Source organism: Meles meles, chromosome 5 (genome assembly GCF_922984935.1).
Source record: "Meles meles chromosome 5, mMelMel3.1 paternal haplotype, whole genome shotgun sequence".
Taxonomy (NCBI): Eukaryota; Metazoa; Chordata; class Mammalia; order Carnivora; family Mustelidae; genus Meles; species Meles meles.
The window spans coordinates 21,762,654-21,769,914 of NC_060070.1; positions in this window are offsets into that span (position 1 = coordinate 21,762,654).

Here is a 7,261-nt window from a genome sequence, read left to right on the forward strand (position 1 = left end):
CTTTTGCGTCACAGCAACCACAGGGATATTCTTTTAGGGTCTATCAAATAAGCTTGTAAGTTCATTTCTCAATTTCAGAATAATATTTCTAAAGATACTCCCATATTTGATTTTATAAAGTAAAAAGGCTGGCTACACATGACATGAGGGCTCCGCCATGACCAGAGGGGGGGAGAGAAAGCAGCAGGGCACAAGAGGCTGTTTGGGGGCTCCATATGTCCCTGTCTCAGTCAGACTTGGAGGACAGTCTGCCTGGTGCACCCCATGACACCTTGTCGCTTTCCCCTGATAGGATGAGACCTGTCGTGGAGCCATTTTGGGTTTCATGGAAGTGAATGATATCTAATGCCAGTAATGCCCCAGAGTTCTGCTTAATAAATAGCTTTATACCGGAAATTAGTCGGGGGTTGTCTCTAGTATTCAAGGTCTGAGGAGGAAGTCCTAAGACAGCACTGAATCGACTCTCTGTCTTGTTGCCTTGTCCATTGCCATCGCTGTTTTGTCTCCTTGGCCAATCTCCAGAAGTGGCTTACAGAGCAAATATCTTGTAGACGAATTCTCAGATTTCTAAAATCAGGTCTCTGTGTCTATTAAGGAAGGAGAGAATATCACCAGGAAGATAGAGGAGGCATTTTTATTATTTTCTAATTTTTTAATTTTTTTATAAACATATAATGTATTTTTATCCCCAGGGGTACAGGTCTGTGAATCGCCAGGTTTACACACTTCACAGCACTCACCATAGCACATACCCTCCCCAATGTCCATAACCCCCCCCAACCCCACCTCCCCCCAGCAACCCCCAGTTTGTTTTGTGAGATTAAGAGTCACTTATGGTTTGTCTCCCTCCCGATCCCATCTTGTTTCATTCATTCTTCGAGGAGGCATTTTTAAATCAAAATACCATCTACTGCCTGAGTCTTTACCTGAACTCGCCACTGATGCCATCGCAGGTGCCTTTCTTCTGGGGGCAGGATTGGGAGAGTCCAGGGAAACAGTGGGCTCGGAGTAAGGAGACCCATACCCTGGTCCTCCGAATTGCTAGTGCAAACGCAACACTTTGGAAAAGCCACTACTGTGGTCACAGAGATGAAGTAAGAGGTTTCAAAACCAATCATTCTTTGAAGGCAGGATAATAGCACCTGCCCTGATTACTTGGGAGAGGCTCTATGAATGGGACTATGGATGGGTGCCACAAGGTCCACAGAAGTCAAGTGTTAGTCAGTCAATGTCTACGGAGCACCTAAGAGGCGCTGCACATCCTGCTCATCTATAGCGACAGCAGCGGAATCCACGGTCCTCACGTATGTCACAACCTATCGGGAGAGACAGAGACGTAATGACACTGGTCTCGAGGTTATGCAATAAAGACGTTTTTGCCTCTTCCTCTTCTGTTGGATGAACCCAAACGTAAGGGAAAGCCAGCATTAGCCAACTCCAGAAAAGCTTAGGAACAGAACACCCCACGTGGGAACCAATTATAAAGGAAGCACTTAGACCTCATGGGCCAAACCTGACTCCGCGTACTCAGGTGACCGCCCCACCCCCCCCCCCCCCACACACACACACAAGTAGAGTTTAGTCTTACTCTACAGCAAATGAGAAACAGAGAGGGACTGAACACGGAGACACTGGGCACCGATGGGGACAGGACTAGGTTTACCACGAAGAACGGGGATCAACTGCGTCTTCAACAATAAAGTGAGACCCTCTGCCCCACACCGTGCCAAGGTGAAAACCCCAAAAGCCAAGTCTACATTCCCATATCACTGTGTGCTGCTTTGGCTCATAATAAATACAGGCTTGTTTGTTTGAAGATTTATTTATTTGTCAGAGAGAGAGCACAAACAGGAGGGGCGGCAGGCAGAGTAGGCAGAGGGAGAAGTAGGCTCCCTGCAGAGCAAGGAGCCTGATGTGGGACTCAGTCCCAGTATCCTGGGATCGTGACCCAAATCGAAGGCAAATGCTTAACTGACGGAGCCACCCAGCCGTCCCAATAATTACAGATAATTGTGTGTGCCATTTGATATCAGTGTCTCCATTCAATTCTACGTATAAGTTCTTTATAAATTCTATATATATCAAGTCAGAGATCATGTCTGATGTGCTCCCTAACATAAGCCACCACCAGCATAACACCCTCAGATTACTGATAAATAACAGTGAATTGAAGGGTTTAAAATGCCCACCTGGGAGGGGGGGCTGGGTAGCTCAGTGGGTTAAGCCTCTGCCTTTGGCTCAGGTCATGATCTCGGAGTCCTGGGATCGAGCCCTGAATCAGACTCTCTGCGCAGAGGGGAACCTGCTTCCCCCTCTCCCTCTGCCTGCTTCCCCCTCTCCCTCTGCCTGCTGCTCTGCCTACTTGTGATCTCTGTCTGTCAAATAAATAAATAAAATCTTTAAAAATAAAATAAAATAAAAATAAATAAAATGCCCACCTGGTGAAAAGCTGACAGCAATTCCCATAAGGTCAGAAACAAGACAGGGATGTTCCCTCTCACCAGTATTATTTAACATAGTATGGAAGTCCTAGCCTTAGCAATCAGACAAAAGGAATAAAAGGCATGTAAATTGGTAAGGAAGAAGTAAAACTTCCACTATCTGCAGATGACATGATACTGTATACAAAACCCTAAAGGCTTCAGCAAAAAAAACGACTAGAACTGATAAATGAATTCAGTAAGGGTTGCAGGATACAAAATCAATATGCAGCAACATTCCACTGTATTTCTATACACTAATAATAAAGGAGCAGAAAGAGAAATTGAGAAAAAAATCCCATTTACAATTGAAGCAAAAATAATAAAATACCTAAGAATAAACTTAACCAAGGAGGTAAAAGACCTATACTCTGAATACTATAAAACACTGATGGAAGAAACTGAAGATGATACAAACAAAAAGATTCCATGCTCACGGGTTGGAAGACCAAATACTGTTAAAATGCCCATGCTACCCAAAACAATCTACAGATTTAATGCAACCCCTGTTAAAATACCAATAGCATCTTTTCACAGAACTAGAATAATCCTAAACTTTGTATGGAACCACAAAAGACCTCAAATAGCCAAAGCAATCTTCAAAAAGAACAAAGCTGGCAGTATCGTAATCCAGATTATAAGACATGCTACAAAGCTGTAGTGCTCAAAACAGTATGGTACCGGCACAGAAGTAGGCACATAGCTCAGTAGAATAGAATAGAGAGCTCAGAAATAAATCCTCAATTTTCTGGTCAATTAATCTTCTACAAAGGAGACAAGAATGTGCAATGGGAAAAATACACAGTCTCTTTAACAGATGGTGTTGGGAAAACCAGAGAGCAAAATGCAAAAGAATGACTGGACCACTTTCTTATACCACACACAAAATAAACACAAAATGGATTAAAGAACTAAATATGAGACCTGAAACCATAAAAATCCTAGAAGACAACACAGGCAGTAATTTCTCCAATACTGGTTATAGCAAAATCTTTCTAGATAGGTCTTATGAGGCAAGAGAAACAAAAGCAAAGATAAACTACTGGGGCTATATCAAAATAAAAACCTTCTACCCAACAAAGGAAATAATCAAAAAAACTAAGAGGCAACCTACACACTGAAAAAAGATATTTGCAAATGACCCATCCCATCAAAGGTCAGTACCCAGGATGGAGAGGAGCAGGATGGTGGAGGAATCGGAGACCTAAATAACATCGGGTCCCAGCAGTTCAGCTAGATAGTTGTCAAACCATTCTGAACACCTATAAGCCCAACAGGACATAGACGAAAAGAAGAGCAGCAATTCTAGGAACAGAAAATCGACCACTTTCCGGAAGGCAGGACTTGCAGAGAAGCGAGTCCGAAGTGACGGGAAGATAGACCGTGGGAGGAGGGGCTGGCTCCCAGGAAGCGGCGGAGCAGCAGAGCACAGAATCTGAACTTTTAGAAGTCGGCTCCACTGAGGGACTTTGCTCCAGAGGCTAAACAGGGGGTGGAGCCCTCGTAGGGACAGTGTGGTCTCAGGACCCGCAGGGTCACAGAAAGACTGGGGTGCCTGAGTGCAGCAGAGCTGCCAGATATTGGAGCGGGGAAGCCGGCAGCAGAGACGGAGCCAAGGAGGGGGCTCTCAGTTCAGGGTTACTTTACACCATGATCCGAGTCACAGTGGGACCACTGCTCTTTGAGCAGGGACCCCACAAGTGGCAGATCTGGGGAGACCCCTCCTTCCTCCCCCAGGGGTAGCAGAGCAGGAGCGCACTGGAGGAAATCTGCTGGGCTTGGAGTCTCCAAACAGGGCTGGGTACCAGAGATAGAAACAATCCGTCACAGGCTGGAGACCAGGGAGAAGGGAGGGATTGGCGGCTTTTCTCCGACGGCACACTGAGGAGTGAGGCTCCCAGTTCTCGGCTCCTCTGGGCCAGAGATTGGGAGGCTGCCATCCTCATTCCTGTCCTCCAAAGCTGTATGGAAAGCATTCAGGGAACAAAAGCTACTGAGAACGAAACCAAGCAGATTACTTAGCATGGCCCCCAGCCAGGGTGGTGCAATTCTGCCTCAGGCAAAGACATTTGAGAATCATGGCAATAGGCCCCTCCCCCAGAAGATCAGCAGGAATATCCAGCCAAGACCAACTTCACCAATCAGTGAGAACTGTGGAACTCCAGAGCTAGAGGAAAGCAATACATAGAATTCATGGCTTTTTACCCATGATTCTTTACTCTTTCAAACTTAACTTTTTTAAATTTTATTTTCTTCTTATTCTATTTTTAAAAATTTTTCCACTTTTCTATTTTAATGTTTTTTTAACTATTTTATCTTATCAATACCTTTTTTAAAAATCTTTTTTTAAAAGATTTTATTTATTTATTTGACAGACAGAGATCACAAGTAGGCAGAGAGGCAGGCAGAGAGAGAGGAGGAAGCAGGCTCCCTGCTGAGCAGAGAGCCTGATGTGGGGCTCGATCCCAGGACCCTGGGATCATGACCCGAGCCGAAGGCAGAGGCTTGAACCCACTGAGCCACCCAGGTACCCCTAAAAAATCTTGTTAATCTTCATTATTATAGTAATACTCTATCCCTTCATTGTGTTTAATCTTATTTTTTGTGTACATATAGGTTTTTATTAATTTAAAATTTTGGGATACAGTTTCTCCTAATAAATCAAAATATACCCCAAATCTAGCACATGGCTTTGTTCAGGTCTCCAGCCTGATCACATTCTTTTTTTTTTTTTCCAACCAATTTCTTATCTTATCAATTCCTTTTTTAGAATCTTTAATTTTCATCTTTCCAGTCATATTCCATCCCTTCATCATGTTACCCTTATTTTTTTGTATATAGATAGATAGATAGATAGATGTTTTTCTTTCTTTAAAATTCTGGGAGGCAGTTTCTTCTAACAGGCCAAAATGCACCCAAAATCAAGTGATCAAGTGTGTGGCTCTGTTATCTATTTAACAGATCTATTTAACTCTGTTATCTATATATATATTTATACACACACACACACACACACACACACACGTGTGTGTGTGTGTGTGTTTTCTTTTTTCCTCCTTTAGTCTTCACCTGGTTTTGGATCTCTTCTGATTTTGTTAAAGTATATCTTTCTGGGGTTTTTTCTACCCTTTTATATTTTGTCCTCTCATTCTTATCTATCTAAGAATCTTACCTAACATTCTATAATATATAGAAAAGATATAGATAACTTATAGATAAGAATCTATCTATTCTTACCTGGATTAAATGACAAGATGGAAAAAGTCACCCCAAAAGAACAAGGGTGCCTGGGTGGCTCAGTCAGTTAAGCAACTGCCTTCAGCTCAGGTCATGATCCTGGAGTCCTGGGATTGAGGCCCACATCAGGCTCCCTCCTCAGTGGGGATTCTGCTTCTTCCTCTGACCCTTACCTCTCTCATGCTCTCTCAAAAATAAATAAATAAATAAATATTTTTTTGAAAAGAACAAGAGGCAGTTCGGATGGCTAGGGACCTAATCAATACGAACATTAGCAATATGTCAGATCTAGAATTCAGAATGACAATTTTCAAGGTGATAGCTGAGCTTGAAAAAAGCATACAAGGTACTAAATAATCCCTTTCTGAAGAAATAAAATCCCTTTCTGGAGAAATAAAAAAACTAAAATCTAACCAAGTTGAAATAAAAAAAGTTATTAATAAGATGTAATCAAAAATGGAGTCTCTTGGGGCACCTGGGTGGCTCAGTGGGTTAAGCCTCTGCCTTCAGCTCAGGTCATGATCCCGAGGTCCTGGGATCGAGCCCCGCATCAGGCTCTCTGCTGAGCAGAGAGCCTGCCTCCCTTCCTCTCTCTCTGCCTGCCTCTCTGCCTACTTAAAATCTTAAAAAAAAAAATGGAGTCTCTTTCTGCTAGGATAAATGAGGCAGAAGAGAGAATTAGTGGTATAGAAGACCAAATGATGGAGAATAAAGAAGATAAGAAAAAGAGAGATAAAACAACTACTGGACGACAAGGGGAGAATTCAAGAGATAAGTGATACCATAAGATGAAACAACATTAGAATAATTGGGATCTCAGAAGAAGTGGGGGCAGAAGGTATATTGGACCAAATTATAGCGGAGAATTTCCCTAATTTGGCAAAGGGAACAAGCATCAAAATCTAGGGGGCACACAGAATCCCCCTCAAAATCAATAAAAATAGGTCCATACCACATTATCTAATAGTAAAACTTACAAGTCTCAGTGACAAAGAGAAAATCCTGAAAGCAGCTCAGGACAAGAGGTCTGTGACATACAACAGTAGAAATATTATACTGGCAGCACACCTATCCACAAAGACCTGGCAGGCCAGAAAGGACTGGTATGATATAGTCATAGCACTAAACAAGAAAAATATGCAGCCAAGATTACTATATCCAGCTAGGCTGTCATTGAAATTTGAAGGAGAAATAAAAATCTTCCAGGACAAACAAAACTTAAAAGAATTTGCAAACACTAAAACCAGCCCTCCAGGGACTATTGAAAGGGTCCTCTAAGCAAAGAGAGAGCCTAAAAGTAACATATACCAGAAAAAAAACAGAGACAATATACAGTAACAGTCACCTTACAGGCAATACAATGGCACTAAATTCATATCTTTCAATAGTTACCCTGAATGTAAGTGGGGTAAATGGCCCAATTAAAAGACACAGGGTATCAGATTGGATTAAAAAAAAAAAAAAAGACCCATCAATATGATGTCTACAAGAAACTCATTTTAAACCCAAAGAAACATCCAGATTTAAAGTGAGTGGGTGGAAAA